Genomic DNA, 20,929 nt, shown 5'->3' with positions numbered 1-20,929 from the left:
CATCAGATACAGACTCCTCCCCTTTGTATACCGCACTGTTCAGGTTAGTCCCATCCATACCATTGTCCTGAGACTGTGCACATCTCTGTGTCACTGCTGATTTCCATCAGATACAGACTCCTCCCCTTTGTATACCGCACTGCTCAGGTTAGTCCCATCCATACCATTGTCCTGAGACTGTGCGCACATCTCTGTGTCACTGCTGATTTCCATCAGATACAGACTCCTCCCCTTTGTATACCGCACTGCTCAGGTTAGTCCCATCCATACCATTGTCCTGAGACTGTGCGCACATCTCTGTGTCACTGCTGATTTCCATCAGATACAGACTCCTCCCCTTTGTATACCGCACTGCTCAGGTTAGTCCCATCCATACCATTGTCCTGAGACTGTGTGCACATCTCTGTGTCACTGCTGATTTCCATCAGATACAGACTCCTTCCCTTTGTATACTGCACTGCTCAGGTTAGTCCCATCCATACCATTGTCCTGAGACTGTGTGCACATCTCTGTGTCACTGCTGATTTCCATCAGACACAGACTCCTCCCCTTTGTATACTGCACTGCTCAGGTTAGCCCCATCCATACCATTGTCCTGAGACTGTGCGCACATCTCTGTGTCACTGCTGATTTCCATCAGATACAGACTCCTCCCCTTTGTATACTGCACTGCTCAGGTTAGCCCCATCCATACCATTGTCCTGAGACTGTGCACATCTCTGTGTCACTGCTGATTTCCATCAGATACAGACTCCTCCCCTTTGTATACTGCACTGCTCAGGTTAGTCCTATCCATACCATTGTCCTGAGACTGTGTGCACATCTCTGTGTCACTGCTGATTTCCATCAGATACAGACTCCTCCCCTTTGTATACTGCACTGCTCAGGTTAGCCCCATCCATACCATTGTCCTGAGACTGTGTGCACATCTCTGTGTCACTGCTGATTTCCATCAGATACAGACTCCTCCCCTTTGTATACCGCACTGTTCAGGTTAGTCCCATCCATACCATTGTCCTGAGACTGTGTGCACATCTCTGTGTCACTGCTGATTTCCATCAGATACAGACTCCTCCCCTTTGTATACTGCACTGCTCAGGTTAGCCCCATCCATACCATTGTCCTGAGACTGTGCGCACATCTCTGTGTCACTGCTGATTTCCATCAGATACAGACTCCTCCCCTTTGTATACTGCACTGCTCAGGTTAGTACCATCCATACCATTGTCCTGAGACTGAGCGCACATCTCTGTGTCACTGCTGATTTCCATCAGATACAGACTCCTCCCCTTTGTATACCGCACTGCTCAGGTTAGCCCCATCCATACCATTGTCCTGAGACTGTGTGCACATCTCTGTGTCACTGCTGATTTCCATCAGATACAGACTCCTCCCCTTTGTATACCGCACTGCACAGGTTAGTCCCATCCATACCATTGTCCTGAGACTGTGTGCACATCTCTGTGTCACTGCTGATTTCCATCAGATACAGACTCCTCCCCTTTGTATACCGCACTGCACAGGTTAGCCCCATCCATACCATTGTCCTGAGACTGTGTGCACATCTCTGTGTCACTGCTGATTTCCATCAGATACAGACTCCTCCCCTTTGTATACTGCACTGCTCAGGTTAGTCCCATCCATACCATTGTCCTGACACTGTGCTCACATCTCTGTGTCACTGCTGATTTCCATCAGATACAGACTCCTCCCCTTTGTATACTGCACTGCTCAGGTTAGTCCCATCCATACCATTGTCCTGAGACTGTGCGCACATCTCTGTGTCACTGCTGATTTCCATCAGATACAGACTCCTCCCCTTTGTATACTGCACTGCTCAGGTTAGCCCCATCCATACCATTGTCCTGAGACTGTGCGCACATCTCTGTGTCACTGCTGATTTCCATCAGATACAGACTCCTCCCCTTTGTATACTGCACTGCTCAGATTAGTCCCATCCATACCATTGTCCTGAGACTGTGTGCACATCTCTGTGTCACTGCTGATTTCCATCAGATACAGACTCCTCCCCTTTGTATACCGCGCTGCTCAGGTTAGTCCCATCCATACCATTGTCCTGAGACTGTGTGCACATCTCTGTGTCACTGCTGATTTCCATCAGATACAGACTCCTCCCCTTTGTATACCGCACTGCTCAGGTTAGTCCCATCCATACCATTGTCCTGAGACTGTGCGCACATCTCTGTGTCACTGCTGATTTCCATCAGATACAGACTCCTCCCCTTTGTATACTGCACTGCTCAGGTTAGTCCCATCCATACCATTGTCCTGAGACTGTGTGCACATCTCTGTGTCACTGCTGATTTCCATCCGCTACATACTCCTCCCCTTTGTATACCGCACTGCTCAGGTTAGTCCCATCCATACCATTGTCCTGAGACTGTGCGCACATCTCTGTGTCACTGCTGATTTCCATCAGATACAGACTCCTCCCCTTTGTATACCGCACTGCTCAGGTTAGTCCCATCCATACCATTGTCCTGAGCCTGTGTGCACATCTCTGTGTCACTGCTGATTTCCATCAGATACAGACTCCTCCCCTTTGTATACTGTACTGCTCAGGTTAGTCCCATCCACACCATTGTCCTGAGACTGTGTGCACATCTCTGTGTCACTGCTGATTTCCATCAGATACAGACTCCTCCCCTTTGTATACCGCACTGCTCAGGTTAGTCCCATCCATACCATTGTCCTGAGACTGTGTGCACATCTCTGTGTCACTGCTGATTTCCATCAGATACAGACTCCTCCCCTTTGTATACCGCACTGCTCAGGTTAGTCCCATCCATACCATTGTCCTGAGACTGTGCGCACATCTCTGTGTCACTGCTGATTTCCATCAGATACAGACTCCTCCCCTTTGTATACCGCACTGCTCAGGTTAGCCCCATCCATACCATTGTCCTGAGACTGTGCGCACATCTCTGTGTCACTGCTGATTTCCATCAGATACAGACTCCTCCCCTTTGTATACCGCACTGCTCAGGTTAGCCCCATCCATGCCATTGTCCTGAGACTGTGTGCACATCTCTGTGTCACTGCTGATTTCCATCAGATACAGACTCCTCCCCTTTGTATACTGCACTGCTCAGGTTAGTCCCATCCATACCATTGTCCTGAGCCTGTGTGCACATCTCTGTGTCACTGCTGATTTCCATCAGATACAGACTCCTCCCCTTTGTATACTGTACTGCTCAGGTTAGTCCCATCCACACCATTGTCCTGAGACTGTGTGCACATCTCTGTGTCACTGCTGATTTCCATCAGATACAGACTCCTCCCCTTTGTATACCGCACTGCTCAGGTTAGTCCCATCCATACCATTGTCCTGAGACTGTGTGCACATCTCTGTGTCACTGCTGATTTCCATCAGATACAGACTCCTCCCCTTTGTATACCGCACTGCTCAGGTTAGTCCCATCCATACCATTGTCCTGAGACTGTGCGCACATCTCTGTGTCACTGCTGATTTCCATCAGATACAGACTCCTCCCCTTTGTATACCGCACTGCTCAGGTTAGCCCCATCCATACCATTGTCCTGAGACTGTGCGCACATCTCTGTGTCACTGCTGATTTCCATCAGATACAGACTCCTCCCCTTTGTATACCGCACTGCTCAGGTTAGCCCCATCCATGCCATTGTCCTGAGACTGTGCGCACATCTCTGTGTCACTGCTGATTTCCATCAGATACAGACTCCTCCCCTTTGTATACCGCACTGCTCAGGTTAGTCCCATCCATACCATTGTCCTGAGACTGTGTGCACATCTCTGTGTCACTGCTGATTTCCATCAGATACAGACTCCCCCCCTTTGTATACTGCACTGCTCAGGTTAGTCCCATCCATACCATTGTCCTGAGACTGTGCGCACATCTCTGTGTCACTGCTGATTTCCATCAGATACAGACTCCTCCCCTTTGTATACCGCACTGCTCAGGTTAGTCCCATCCATACCATTGTCCTGAGACTGTGTGCACATCTGTGTCACTGCTGATTTCCATCAGATACAGACTCCTCCCCTTTGTATACCGCTCTGCTCAGGTTAGTCCCATCCATACCATTGTCCTGAGACTGTGTGCACATCTCTGTGTCACTGCTGATTTCCATCAGATACAGACTCCTCCCCTTTGTATACCGCACTGCTCAGGTTATTCCCATCCATACCATTGTCCTGAGACTGTGCGCACATCTCTGTGTCACTGCTGATTTCCATCAGATACAGACTCCTCCCCTTTGTATACCGCACTGCTCAGGTTAGTCCCATCCATACCATTATCCTGAGACTGTGTGCACATCTCTGTGTCACTGCTGATTTCCATCAGATACAGACTCCTCCCCTTTGTATACCGCACTATTCAGGTTAGTCCCATCCATACCATTGTCCTGAGACTGTGCGCACATCTCTGTGTCACTGCTGATTTCCATCAGATACAGACTCCTCCCCTTTGTATACTGCACTGCTTAGGTTAGTCCCATCCATACCATTGTCCTGAGACTGTGTGCACATCTCTGTGTCACTGCTGATTTCCATCAGATACAGACTCCTCCCCTTTGTATACCGCACTGCTCAGGTTAGTCCCATCCATACCATTGTCCTGAGACTGTGCGCACATCTCTGTGTCACTGCTGATTTCCATCAGATACAGACTCCTCCCCTTTGTATACCGCACGGCTCAGGTTAGTCCCATCCATACCATTGTCCTGAGACTGTGCGCACATCTCTGTGTCACTGCTGATTTCCATCAGATACAGACTCCTCCCCTTTGTATAATGCACTGCTCAGGTTAGTCCCATCCATACCATTGTCCTGAGACTGTGTGCACATCTCTGTGTCACTGCTGATTTCCATCAGATACAGACTCCTCCCCTTTGTATACCGCACTGCTCAGGTTAGTCCCATCCATACCATTGTCCTGAGACTGTGCGCACATCTCTGTGTCACTGCTGATTTCCATCAGATACAGACTCCTCCCCTTTGTATACTGCACTGCTCAGGTTAGCCCCATCCATACCATTGTCCTGAGACTGTGCGCACATCTCTGTGTCACTGCTGATTTCCATCAGATACAGACTCCTCCCCTTTGTATACCGCACTATTCAGGTTAGTCCCATCCATACCATTGTCCTGAGACTGTGCGCACATCTCTGTGTCACTGCTGATTTCCATCAGATACAGACTCCTCCCCTTTGTATACTGCACTGCTCAGGTTAGCCCCATCCATACCATTGTCCTGAGACTGTGCGCACATCTCTGTGTCACTGCTGATTTCCATCAGATACAGACTCCTCCCCTTTGTATACTGCACTGCTCAGGTTAGTCCCATCCATACCATTGTCCTGAGACTGTGTGCACATCTCTGTGTCACTGCTGATTTCCATCAGATACAGACTCCTCCCCTTTGTATACTGCACTACTCAGGTTAGTCACATCCATACCATTGTCCTGAGACTGTGCGCACATCTCTGTGTCACTGCTGATTTCCATCAGATTCAGACTCCTCCCCTTTGTATACCGCACTGCTCAGGTTAGTCACATCCATACCATTGTCCTGAGACTGTGCGCACATCTCTGTGTCACTGCTGATTTCCATCAGATACAGACTCCTCCCCTTTGTATGCTGCACTGTTCAGGTTAGTCCCATCCATACCATTGTCCTGAGACTGTGCGCACATCTCTGTGTCACTGCTGATTTCCATCAGATACAGACTCCTCCCCTTTGTATAACGCACTGCTCAGGTTAGTCCCATCCATACCATTGTCCTGAGACTGTGTGCACATCTCTGTGTCACTGCTGATTTCCATCAGATACAGACTCCTCCCCTTTGTATACCGCACTATTCAGGTTAGTCCCATCCATACCATTGTCCTGAGACTGTGCGCACATCTCTGTGTCACTGCTGATTTCCATCAGATACAGACTCCTCCCCTTTGTATACTGCACTGCTTAGGTTAGTCCCATCCATACCATTGTCCTGAGACTGTGTGCACATCTCTGTGTCACTGCTGATTTCCATCAGATACAGACTCCTCCCCTTTGTATACTGCACTACTCAGGTTAGTCACATCCATACCATTGTCCTGAGACTGTGTGCACATCTCTGTGTCACTGCTGATTTCCATCAGATACAGACTCCTCCCCTTTGTATACTGCACTGTTCAGGTTAGTCCCATCCATACCATTGTCCTGAGACTGTGCGCACATCTCTGTGTCACTGCTGATTTCCATCAGATTCAGACTCCTCCCCTTTGTATACCGCACTGCTCAGGTTAGTCACATCCATACCATTGTCCTGAGACTGTGCGCACATCTCTGTGTCACTGCTGATTTCCATCAGATACAGACTCCTCCCCTTTGTATGCTGCACTGTTCAGGTTAGTCCCATCCATACCATTGTCCTGAGACTGTGCGCACATCTCTGTGTCACTGCTGATTTCCATCAGATACAGACTCCTCCCCTTTGTATAACGCACTGCTCAGGTTAGTCCCATCCATACCATTGTCCTGAGACTGTGTGCACATCTCTGTGTCACTGCTGATTTCCATCAGATACAGACTCCTCCCCTTTGTATACTGCACTGCTTAGGTTAGTCCCATCCATACCATTGTCCTGAGACTGTGTGCACATCTCTGTGTCACTGCTGATTTCCATCAGATACAGACTCCTCCCCTTTGTATACCGCACTGCTCAGGTTAGTCCCATCCATACCATTGTCCTGAGACTGTGCGCACATCTCTGTGTCACTGCTGATTTCCATCAGATACAGACTCCTCCCCTTTGTATACCGCACGGCTCAGGTTAGTCCCATCCATACCATTGTCCTGAGACTGTGCGCACATCTCTGTGTCACTGCTGATTTCCATCAGATACAGACTCCTCCCCTTTGTATAATGCACTGCTCAGGTTAGTCCCATCCATACCATTGTCCTGAGACTGTGTGCACATCTCTGTGTCACTGCTGATTTCCATCAGATACAGACTCCTCCCCTTTGTATACCGCACTGCTCAGGTTAGTCCCATCCATACCATTGTCCTGAGACTGTGCGCACATCTCTGTGTCACTGCTGATTTCCATCAGATACAGACTCCTCCCCTTTGTATACCGCACTGCTCAGGTTAGCCCCATCCATACCATTGTCCTGAGACTGTGCGCACATCTCTGTGTCACTGCTGATTTCCATCAGATACAGACTCCTCCCCTTTGTATACCGCACTATTCAGGTTAGTCCCATCCATACCATTGTCCTGAGACTGTGCGCACATCTCTGTGTCACTGCTGATTTCCATCAGATACAGACTCCTCCCCTTTGTATACTGCACTGCTCAGGTTAGCCCCATCCATACCATTGTCCTGAGACTGTGCGCACATCTCTGTGTCACTGCTGATTTCCATCAGATACAGACTCCTCCCCTTTGTATACTGCACTGCTCAGGTTAGTCCCATCCATACCATTGTCCTGAGACTGTGTGCACATCTCTGTGTCACTGCTGATTTCCATCAGATACAGACTCCTCCCCTTTGTATACTGCACTACTCAGGTTAGTCACATCCATACCATTGTCCTGAGACTGTGCGCACATCTCTGTGTCACTGCTGATTTCCATCAGATTCAGACTCCTCCCCTTTGTATACCGCACTGCTCAGGTTAGTCCCATCCATACCATTGTCCTGAGACTGTGTGCACATCTCTGTGTCACTGCTGATTTCCATCAGATACAGACTCCTCCCCTTTGTATACTGCACTGTTCAGGTTAGCCCCATCCATACCATTGTCCTGAGACTGTGTGCACATCTCTGTGTCACTGCTGATTTCCATCAGATACAGACTCCTCCCCTTTGTATACTGCACTGCTCAGGTTAGTCCCATCCATACCATTGTCCTGAGACTGTGCGCACGTCTCTGTGTCACTGCTGATTCCCATCAGATACAGACTCCTCCCCTTTGTATACCGCACTGCTCAGGTTAGTCCCATCCATACCATTGTCCTGAGACTGTGCGCACATCTCTGTGTCACTGCTGATTTCCATCAGATACAGACTCCTCCCCTTTGTATACCGCACTGCTCAGGTTAGTCCCATCCATACCATTGTCCTGAGACTGTGCGCACATCTCTGTGTCACTGCTGATTTCCATCAGATACAGACTCCTCCCCTTTGTATACTGCACTGCTCAGGTTAGTCCCATCCATACCATTGTCCTGAGACTGTGTGCACATCTCTGTGTCACTGCTGATTTCCATCAGATACAGACTCCTCCCCTTTGTATACTGCACTGCTCAGGTTAGCCCCATCCATACCATTGTCCTGAGACTGTGTGCACATCTCTGTGTCACTGCTGATTTCCATCAGATACAGACTCCTCCCCTTTGTATACTGCACTGCTCAGGTTAGTCCCATCCATACCATTGTCCTGAGACTGTGCGCACATCTCTGTGTCACTGCTGATTTCCATCAGATACAGACTCCTCCCCTTTGTATACAGCACTGCTCAGGTTAGTCCCATCCATACCATTGTCCTGAGACTGTGTGCACATCTCTGTGTCACTGCTGATTTCCATCAGATACAGACTCCTCCCCTTTGTATACCGCACTGCTCAGGTTAGTCCCATCCATACCATTGTCCTGAGACTGTGCGCACATCTCTGTGTCACTGCTGATTTCCATCAGATACAGACTCCTCCCCTTTGTATACTGCACTGCTCAGGTTAGCCCCATCCATACCATTGTCCTGAGACTGTGCGCACATCTCTGTGTCACTGCTGATTTCCATCAGATACAGACTCCTCCCCTTTGTATACCGCACTATTCAGGTTAGTCCCATCCATACCATTGTCCTGAGACTGTGCGCACATCTCTGTGTCACTGCTGATTTCCATCAGATACAGACTCCTCCCCTTTGTATGCTGCACTGTTCAGGTTAGTCCCATCCATACCATTGTCCTGAGACTGTGCGCACATCTCTGTGTCACTGCTGATTTCCATCAGATACAGACTCCTCCCCTTTGTATAACGCACTGCTCAGGTTAGTCCCATCCATACCATTGTCCTGAGACTGTGTGCACATCTCTGTGTCACTGCTGATTTCCATCAGATACAGACTCCTCCCCTTTGTATACCGCACTATTCAGGTTAGTCCCATCCATACCATTGTCCTGAGACTGTGCGCACATCTCTGTGTCACTGCTGATTTCCATCAGATACAGACTCCTCCCCTTTGTCTACTGCACTGCTTAGGTTAGTCCCATCCATACCATTGTCCTGAGACTGTGTGCACATCTCTGTGTCACTGCTGATTTCCATCAGATACAGACTCCTCCCCTTTGTATAATGCACTGCTCAGGTTAGTCCCATCCATACCATTGTCCTGAGACTGTGCGCACATCTCTGTGTCACTGCTGATTTCCATCAGATACAGACTCCTCCCCTTTGTATACCGCACGGCTCAGGTTAGTCCCATCCATACCATTGTCCTGAGACTGTGCGCACATCTCTGTGTCACTGCTGATTTCCATCAGATACAGACTCCTCCCCTTTGTATAATGCACTGCTCAGGTTAGTCCCATCCATACCATTGTCCTGAGACTGTGTGCACATCTCTGTGTCACTGCTGATTTCCATCAGATACAGACTCCTCCCCTTTGTATACCGCACTGCTCAGGTTAGTCCCATCCATCCCATTGTCCTGAGACTGTGCGCACATCTCTGTGTCACTGCTGATTTCCATCAGATACAGACTCCTCCCCTTTGTATACTGCACTGCTCAGGTTAGTCCCATCCATACCATTGTCCTGAGACTGTGCGCACATCTCTGTGTCACTGCTGATTTCCATCAGATACAGACTCCTCCCCTTTGTATACTGCACTGCTCAGGTTAGCCCCATCCATACCATTGTCCTGAGACTGTGCGCACATCTCTGTGTCACTGCTGATTTCCATCAGATACAGACTCCTCCCCTTTGTATACCGCACTATTCAGGTTAGTCCCATCCATACCATTGTCCTGAGACTGTGCGCACATCTCTGTGTCACTGCTGATTTCCATCAGATACAGACTCCTCCCCTTTGTATACTGCACTGCTCAGGTTAGCCCCATCCATACCATTGTCCTGAGACTGTGCGCACATCTCTGTGTCACTGCTGATTTCCATCAGATACAGACTCCTCCCCTTTGTATACTGCACTGCTCAGGTTAGTCCCATCCATACCATTGTCCTGAGACTGTGTGCACATCTCTGTGTCACTGCTGATTTCCATCAGATACAGACTCCTCCCCTTTGTATACTGCACTACTCAGGTTAGTCACATCCATACCATTGTCCTGAGACTGTGCGCACATCTCTGTGTCACTGCTGATTTCCATCAGATTCAGACTCCTCCCCTTTGTATACCGCACTGCTCAGGTTAGTCCCATCCATACCATTGTCCTGAGACTGTGTGCACATCTCTGTGTCACTGCTGATTTCCATCAGATACAGACTCCTCCCCTTTGTATACTGCACTGTTCAGGTTAGTCCCATCCATACCATTGTCCTGAGACTGTGTGCACATCTCTGTGTCACTGCTGATTTCCATCAGATACAGACTCCTCCCCTTTGTATACTGCACTGCTCAGGTTAGTCCCATCCATACCATTGTCCTGAGACTGTGCGCACATCTCTGTGTCACTGCTGATTCCCATCAGATACAGACTCCTCCCCTTTGTATACCGCACTGCTCAGGTTAGTCCCATCCATACCATTGTCCTGAGACTGTGCGCACATCTCTGTGTCACTGCTGATTTCCATCAGATACAGACTCCTCCCCTTTGTATACCGCACTGCTCAGGTTAGTCCCATCCATACCATTGTCCTGAGACTGTGCGCACATCTCTGTGTCACTGCTGATTTCCATCAGATACAGACTCCTCCCCTTTGTATACTGCACTGCTCAGGTTAGTCCCATCCATACCATTGTCCTGAGACTGTGTGCACATCTCTGTGTCACTGCTGATTTCCATCAGATACAGACTCCTCCCCTTTGTATAATGCACTGCTCAGGTTAGTCCCATCCATACCATTGTCCTGAGACTGTGCGCACATCTCTGTGTCACTGCTGATTTCCATCAGATACAGACTCCTCCCCTTTGTATACTGCACTGCTCAGGTTAGCCCCATCCATACCATTGTCCTGAGACTGTGCGCACATCTCTGTGTCACTGCTGATTTCCATCAGATACAGACTCCTCCCCTTTGTATACTGCACTGCTCAGGTTAGTCCCATCCATACCATTGTCCTGAGACTGTGTGCACATCTCTGTGTCACTGCTGATTTCCATCAGATACAGACTCCTCCCCTTTGTATAACGCACTGCTCAGGTTAGTCCCATCCATACCATTGTCCTGAGACTGTGTGCACATCTCTGTGTCACTGCTGATTTCCATCAGAAACAGACTCCTCCCCTTTGTATACCGCACTGCTCAGGTTAGTCCCATCCATACCATTGTCCTGAGACTGTGCGCACATCTCTGTGTCACTGCTGATTTCCATCAGATACAGACTCCTCCCCTTTGTATACCGCACTGCTCAGGTTAGTCCCATCCATACCATTGTCCTGAGACTGTGCGCACATCTCTGTGTCACTGCTGATTTCCATCAGATACAGACTCCTCCCCTTTGTATACCGCACTGCTCAGGTTAGTCCCATCCATACCATTGTCCTGAGACTGTGTGCACATCTCTGTGTCACTGCTGATTTCCATCAGATACAGACTCCTCCCCTTTGTATACTGCACTGTTCAGGTTAGCCCCATCCATACCATTGTCCTGAGACTGTGCGCACATCTCTGTGTCACTGCTGATTTCCATCAGATACAGACTCCTCCCCTTTGTATACTGCACTGCTCAGGTTAGTCCCATCCATACCATTGTCCTGAGACTGTGCGCACATCTCTGTGTCACTGCTGATTTCCATCAGATACAGACTCCTCCCCTTTGTATACCGCACTGTTCAGGTTAGTCCCATCTATACCATTGTCCTGAGACTGTGTGCACATCTCTGTGTCACTGCTGATTTCCATCAGATACAGACTCCTCCCCTTTGTTTAACGCACTGCTCAGGTTAGTCCCATCCATACCATTGTCCTGAGACTGTGCGCACATCTCTGTGCCACTGCTGATTTCCATCAGATACAGACTCCTCCCCTTTGTATACTGCACTGCTCAGGTTAGTCCCATCCATACCATTGTCCTGAGACTGTGTGCACATCTCTGTGTCACTGCTGATTTCCATCAGATACAGACTCCTCCCCTTTGTATACTGCACTGTTCAGGTTAGTCCCATCCATACCATTGTCCTGAGACTGTGTACACATCTCTGTGTCACTGCTGATTTCCATCAGATACAGACTCCTCCCCTTTGTATACCGCACTGCTCAGGTTAGTCCCATCCATACCATTGTCCTGAGACTGTGTGCACATCCCTGTGTCACTGCTGATTTCCATCAGATACAGACTCCTCCCCTTTGTATACCGCACTGCTCAGGTTAGTCCAATCCATACCATTGTCCTGAGACTGTGTGCACATCTCTGTGTCACTGCTGATTTCCATCAGATACAGACTCCTCCCCTTTGTATACTGCACTGCTCAGGTTAGTCCCATCCATACCATTGTCCTGAGACTGTGTGCACATCTCTGTGTCACTGCTGATTTCCATCAGATACAGACTTCTCCCCTTTGTATACTGCACTGCTCAGGTTAGTCCCATCCATACCATTGTCCTGAGACTGTGCGCACATCTGTGTCACTGCTGATTTCCATCAGATACAGACTCCTCCCCTTTGTATACTGCACTGCTCAGGTTAGTCCCATCCATACCATTGTCCTGAGACTGTGCGCACATCTCTGTGTCACTGCTGATTTCCATCAGACACAGACTCCTCCCCTTTGTATACTGCACTGCTCAGGTTAGCCCCATCCATACCATTGTCCTGAGACTGTGCGCACATCTCTGTGTCACTGCTGATTTCCATCAGATACAGACTCCTCCCCTTTGTATACCGCACTGCTCAGGTTAGTCCCATCCATACCATTGTCCTGAGACTGTGCGCACATCTCTGTGTCACTGCTGATTTCCATCAGATACAGACTCCTCCCCTTTGTATACTGCACTGTTCAGGTTAGTCCAATCCATACCATTGTCCTGAGACTGTGCGCACATCTCTGTGTCACTGCTGATTTCCATCAGATACAGACTCCTCCCCTTTGTATACTGCACTGCTCAGGTTAGTCCCATCCATACCATTGTCCTGATACTGTGTGCACATCTCTGTGTCACTGCTGATTTCCATCAGATACAGACTCCTCCCCTTTGTATACTGCACTGCTCAGGTTAGTCCCATCTATACCACTGTCCTGAGACTGTGCGCACATCTCTGTGTCACTGCTGATTTCCATCAGATACAGACTCCTCCCCTTTGTATACCACATTGCTCAGGTTAGTCCCATCCATACCATTGTCCTGAGACTGTGCGCACATCTCTGTGTCACTGCTGATTTCCATCAGATACAGACTCCTCCCCTTTGTATACTGCACTGCTCAGGTTAGTCCCATCCATACCATTGTCCTGAGACTGTGCGCACATCTCTGTGTCACTGCTGATTTCCATCAGATACAGACTCCTCCCCTTTGTATACTGCACTGCTCAGGTTAGTCCCATCCATACCATTGTCCTGAGACTGTGCACATCTCTGTGTCACTGCTGATTTCCATCAGATACAGACTCCTCCCCTTTGTATACCGCACTGCTCAGGTTAGTCCCATCCATACCATTGTCCTGAGACTGTGCGCACATCTCTGTGTCACTGCTGATTTCCATCAGATACAGACTCCTCCCCTTTGTATACTGCACTGCTCAGGTTAGTCCCATCCATACCATTGTCCTGAGACTGTGTGCACATCTCTGTGTCACTGCTGATTTCCATCAGATACAGACTCCTCCCCTTTGTATACTGCACTGTTCAGGTTAGTCCCATCCATACCATTGTCCTGAGACTGTGCGCACATCTCTGTGTCACTGCTGATTTCCATCAGATACAGACTCTTCCCCTTTGTATACCGCACTGCTCAGGTTAGTCCCATCCATACCATTGTCCTGAGACTGTGCGCACATCTCTGTGTCACTGCTGATTTCCATCAGATACAGACTCCTCCCCTTTGTATACTGCACTGCTCAGGTTAGTCCCATCCATACCATTGTCCTGAGACTGTGTGCACATCTCTGTGTCACTGCTGATTTCCATCAGATACAGACTCCTCCCCTTTGTATACTGCACTGTTCAGGTTAGTCCCATCCATACCATTGTCCTGAGACTGTGCGCACATCTCTGTGTCACTGCTGATTTCCATCAGATACAGACTCCTCCCCTTTGTATACTGCACTGCTCAGGTTAGTCCCATCCATACCATTGTCCTGAGACTGTGCGCACATCTCTGTGCCACTGCTGATTTCCATCAGATACAGACTCCTCCCCTTTGTATACTGCACTGCTCAGGTTAGTCCCATCCATACCATTGTCCTGAGACTGTGCGCACATCTCTGTGTCACTGCTGATTTCCATCAGATACAGACTCCTCCCCTTTGTATACTGCACTGCTCAGGTTAGTCCCATCCATACCATTGTCCTGAGACTGTGCGCACATCTCTGTGTCACTGCTGATTTCCATCAGATACAGACTCCTCCCCTTTGTATACCGCACTGCTCAGGTTAGTCCCATCCATACCATTGTCCTGAGACTGTGTGCACATCTCTGTGTCACTGCTGATTTCCATCAGATACAGACTCCTCCCCTTTGTATACTGCACTGTTCAGGTTAGTCCCATCCATACCATTGTCCTGAGACTGTGTGCACATCTCTGTGTCACTGCTGATTTCCATCAGATACAGACTCCTCCCCTTTGTATACTGCACTGCTCAGGTTAGTCCCATCCATACCATTGTCCTGAGACTGTGTGCACATCTCTGTGTCACTGCTGATTTCCATCAGATATAGACTCCTCCCCTTTGTATACTGCACTGCTCAGGTTAGTCCCATCCATACCATTGTCCTGAGACTGTGTGCACATCTCTGTGTCACTGCTGATTTCCATCAGATACAGACTCCTCCCCTTTGTATACTGCACTGCTCAGGTTAGTCCCATCCATACCATTGTCCTGAGACTGTGCGCACATCTCTGTGTCACTGCTGATTTCCATCAGATACAGACTCCTCCCCTTTGTATACCGCACTGCTCAGGTTAGTCCCATCCATACCATTGTCCTGAGACTGTGTGCACATCTCTGTGTCACTGCTGATTTCCATCAGATACAGACTCCTCCCCTTTGTATACTGCACTGCTCAGGTTAGTCCCATCCATACCATTGTCCTGAGACTGTGCGCACATCTCTGTGTCACTGCTGATTTCCATCAGATACAGACTCCTCCCCTTTGTATACCGCACTGCTCAGGTTAGTCCCATCCATACCATTGTCCTGAGACTGTGGCACATCTCTGTGTCACTGCTGATTTCCATCAGATACAGACTCCTCCCCTTTGTATACTGCACTGCTCAGGTTAGTCCCATCCATACCATTGTCCTGAGACTGTGCGCACATCTCTGTGTCACTGCTGATTTCCATCAGATACAGACTCCTCCCCTTTGTATACCGCACTGCTCAGGTTAGTCCCATCCATACCATTGTCCTGAGACTGTGTGCACATCTCTGTGTCACTGCTGATTTCCATCAGATACAGACTCCTCCCCTTTGTATACTGCACTGCTCAGGTTAGTCCCATCCATACCATTGTCCTGAGACTGTGCGCACATCTCTGTGTCACTGCTGATTTCCATCAGATACAGACTCCTCCCCTTTGTATACTGCACTGCTCAGGTTAGTCCCATCCATACCATTGTCCTGAGACTGTGCGCACATCTCTGTGTCACTGCTGATTTCCATCAGATACAGACTCCTCCCCTTTGTATACCGCACTGCTCAGGTTAGTCCCATCCATACCATTGTCCTGAGACTGTGTGCACATCTCTGTGTCACTGCTGATTTCCATCAGATACAGACTCCTCCCCTTTGTATACTGCACTGCTCAGGTTAGTCCCATCCATACCATTGTCCTGAGACTGTGCGCACATCTCTGTGTCACTGCTGATTTCCATCAGATACAGACTCCTCCCCTTTGTATACCGCACTGCTCAGGTTAGTCCCATCCATACCATTGTCCTGAGACTGTGTGCACATCTCTGTGTCACTGCTGATTTCCATCAGATACAGACTCCTCCCCTTTGTATACCGCACTGCTCAGGTTAGCCCCATCCATACCATTGTCCTGAGACTGTGTGCACATCTCTGTGTCACTGCTGATTTCCATCAGATACAGACTCCTCCCCTTTGTATACTGCACTGTTCAGGTTAGTCCCATCCATACTATTGTCCTGAGACTGTGCACATCTCTGTGTCACTGCTGATTTCCATCAGATACAGACTCCTCCCCTTTGTATACTGCACTGTTCAGGTTAGTCCCATCCATACCATTGTCCTGAGACTGTGTGCACATCTCTGTGTCACTGCTGATTTCCATCAGATACAGACTCCTCCCCTTTGTATACTGCACTGCTCAGGTTAGTCCCATCCATACCATTGTCCTGAGACTGTGCGCACATCTCTGTGTCGCTGCTGATTTCCATCAGATACAGACTCCTCCCCTTTGTATAATGCACTGCTCAGGTTAGTCCCATCCATACCATTGTCCTGAGACTGTGCGCACATCTCTGTGTCACTGCTGATTTCCATCAGATACAGACTCCTCCCCTTTGTATACCGCACTGCTCAGGTTAGTCCCATCCATACCATTGTCCTGAGACTGTGTGCACATCTCTGTGTCACTGCTGATTTCCATCAGATACAGACTCCTCCCCTTTGTATACCGCACTGCTCAGGTTAGTCCCATCCATACCATTGTCCTGAGACTGTGCGCACATCTCTGTGTCACTGCTGATTTCCATCAGATACAGACTCCTCCCCTTTGTATACCGCACTGCTCAGGTTAGTCCCATCCATACCATTGTCCTGAGACTGTGTGCACATCTCTGTGTCACTGCTGATTTCCATCAGATACAGACTCCTCCCCTTTGTATACCGCACTGCTCAGGTTAGCCCCATCCATACCATTGTCCTGAGACTGTGCGCACATCTCTGTGTCACTGCTGATTTCCATCAGATACAGACTCCTCCCCTTTGTATAACGCACTGCTCAGGTTAGTCCCATCCATACCATTGTCCTGAGACTGTGCGCACATCTCTGTGTCACTGCTGATTTCCATCAGATACAGACTCCTCCCCTTTGTATACTGCACTGCTCAGGTTAGTCCCATCCATACCATTGTCCTGAGACTGTGTGCACATCTCTGTGTCACTGCTGATTTCCATCAGATACAGACTCCTCCCCTTTGTATAATGCACTGTTCAGGTTAGTCCCATCCATACCATTGTCCTGAGACTGTGTGCACATCTCTGTGTCACTGCTGATTTCCATCAGATACAGACTCCTCCCCTTTGTATACCGCACTGCTCAGGTTAGCCCCATCCATACCATTGTCCTGAGACTGTGTGCACATCTCTGTGTCACTGCTGATTTCCATCAGATACAGACTCCTCCCCTTTGTATACCGCACTGCTCAGGTTAGTCACATCCATACCATTGTCCTGAGACTGTGTGCACATCTCTGTGTCACTGCTGATTTCCATCAGATACAGACTCCTCCCCTTTGTATACTGCACTGCTCAGATTAGTCCCATCCATACCATTGTCCTGAGACTGTGTGCACATCTCTGTGTCACTGCTAATTTCCATCAGATACAGACTCCTCCCCTTTGTATACCGCACTGTTCAGGTTAGCCCCATCCATACCATTGTCCTGAGACTGTGTGCACATCTCTGTGTCACTGCTGATTTCCATCAGATACAGACTCCTCCCCTTTGTACACCGCACTGCTCAGGTTAGTCCCATCCATACCATTGTCCTGAGACTGTGTGCACATCTCTGTGTCACTGCTGATTTCCATCAGATACAGACTCCTCCCCTTTGTACACCGCACTGCTCAGGTTAGTCCCATCCATACCATTGTCCTGAGACTGTGCGCACATCTCTGTGTCACTGCTGATTTCCATCAGATACAGACTCCTCCCCTTTGTATACCGCACTGCTCAGGTTAGTCCCATCCATACCATTGTCCTGAGACTGTGCGCACATCTCTGTGTCACTGCTGATTTCCATCAGATACAGACTCCTCCCCTTTGTACACCGCACTGCTCAGGTTAGCCCCATCCATACCATTGTCCTGAGACTGTGCGCACATCTCTGTGTCACTGCTGATTTCCATCAGATACAGACTCCTCCCCTTTGTATAATGCACTGCTCAGGTTAGACCCATCCATACCATTGTCCTGAGACTGTGCGCACATCTCTGTGTCACTGCTGATTTCCATCAGATACAGACTCCTCCCCTTTGTATACCGCACTGCTCAGGTTAGTCCCATCCATACCATTGTCCTGAGACTGTGCGCACATCTCTGTGTCACTGCTGATTTCCATCAGATACAGACTCCTCCCCTTTGTATACTGCACTGCTCAGGTTAGTCCCATCCATACCATTGTCCTGAGACTGTGCACACATCTCTGTGTCACTGCTGATTTCCATCAGATACAGACTCCTCCCCTTTGTATAATGCACTGCTCAGGTTAGTCCCATCCATACCATTGTCCTGAGACTGTGTACACATCTCTGTGTCACTGCTGATTTCCATCAGATACAGACTCCTCCCCTTTGTATACTGCACTGCTCAGGTTAGTCCCATCCATACCATTGTCCTGAGACTGTGCGCACATCTCTGTGTCACTGCTGATTTCCATCAGATACAGACTCCTCCCCTTTGTATAATGCACTGCTCAGGTTAGCCCCATCCATACCATTGTCCTGAGACTGTGTGCACATCTCTGTGTCGCTGCTGATTTCCATCAGATACAGACTCCTCCCCTTTGTATAATGCACTGCTCAGGTTAGCCCCATCCATACCATTGTCCTGAGACTGTGTGCACATCTCTGTGTCACTGCTGATTTCCATCAGATACAGACTCCTCCCCTTTGTATACCGCACTGCTCAGGTTAGTCCCATCCATACCATTGTCCTGAGACTGTGTGCACATCTCTGTGTCACTGCTGATTTCCATCAGATACAGACTCCTCCCCTTTGTATACTGCACTGCTCAGGTTAGTCCCATCCATACCATTGTCCTGAGACTGTGCGCACATCTCTGTGTCACTGCTGATTTCCATCAGATACAGACTCCTCCCCTTTGTATAATGCACTGTTCAGGTTAGTCCCATCCATACCATTGTCCTGAGACTGTGTGCACATCTCTGTGTCACTGCTGATTTCCATCAGATACAGACTCCTCCCCTTTGTATACTGCACTGTTCAGGTTAGTCCCATCCATACCATTGTCCTGAGACTGTGTGCACATCTCTGTGTCACTGCTGATTTCCATCAGATACAGACTCCTCCCCTTTGTATAATGCACTGCTCTGGTTAGCCCCATCCATACCATTATCCTGAGACTGTGCGGACATCTCTGTGTCACTGCTGATTTCCATCAGATACAGACTCCTCCCCTTTGTATAATGCACTGCTCAGGTTAGCCCCATCCATACCATTGTCCTGAGACTGTGCGCACATCTCTGTGTCACTGCTGATTTCCATCAGATACAGACTCCTCCCCTTTGTATACCGCACTGCTCAGGTTAGTCCCATCCATACCATTGTCCTGAGACTGTGCGCACATCTCTGTGTCATTGCTGATTTCCATCCGCTACAGACTCCTCCCCTTTGTATACCGCACTGCTCAGGTTAGTCCCATCCATACCATTGTCCTGAGACTGTGCGCACATCTCTGTGTCACTGCTGATTTCCATCAGATACAGACTCCTCCCCTTTGTATACCGCACTGCTCAGGTTAGTCCCATCCATACCATTGTCCTGAGACTGTGTGCACATCTCTGTGTCACTGCTGATTTCCATCAGATACAGACTCCTCCCCTTTGTATACCGCACTGTTCAGGTTAGTCCCATCCATACCATTGTCCTGAGACTGTGCGCACATCTCTGTGTCACTGCTGATTTCCATCAGATACAGACTCCTCCCCTTTGTATACTGCACTGCTCAGGTTAGCCCCATCCATACCATTGTCCTGAGACTGTGTGCACATCTCTGTGTCGCTGCTGATTTCCATCAGATACAGACTCCTCCCCTTTGTATAATGCACTGCTCAGGTTAGCCCCATCCATACCATTGTCCTGAGACTGTGTGCACATCTCTGTGTCACTGCTGATTTCCATCAGATACAGACTCCTCCCCTTTGTATACTGCACTGCTCAGGTTAGTCCCATCCATACCATTGTCCTGAGACTGTGCGCACATCTCTGTGTCACTGCTGATTTCCATCAGATACAGACTCCTCCCCTTTGTATAATGCACTGCTCAGGTTAGCCCCATCCATACCATTGTCCTGAGACTGTGTGCACATCTCTGTGTCACTGCTGATTTCCATCAGATACAGACTCCTCCCCTTTGTATACTGCACTGCTCAGGTTAGTCCCATCCATACCATTGTCCTGAGACTGTGCGCACATCTCTGTGTCACTGCTGATTTCCATCAGATACAGACTCCTCCCCTTTGTATAATGCACTGCTCAGGTTAGTCCCATCCATACCATTGTCCTGAGACTGTGCGCACATCTCTGTGTCACTGCTGATTTCCATCAGATACAGACTCCTCCCCTTTGTATACTGCACTGTTCAGGTTAGTCCCATCCATAC

Source organism: Phyllobates terribilis, unplaced genomic scaffold, assembly GCF_046119375.1.
Source record: "Phyllobates terribilis strain yellow unplaced genomic scaffold, ASM4611937v1 Scaffold_235__1_contigs__length_3068650, whole genome shotgun sequence".
NCBI classification, from domain to species: domain Eukaryota; kingdom Metazoa; phylum Chordata; class Amphibia; order Anura; family Dendrobatidae; genus Phyllobates; species Phyllobates terribilis.
Note: the sequence above shows the minus strand (reverse complement) of the source record.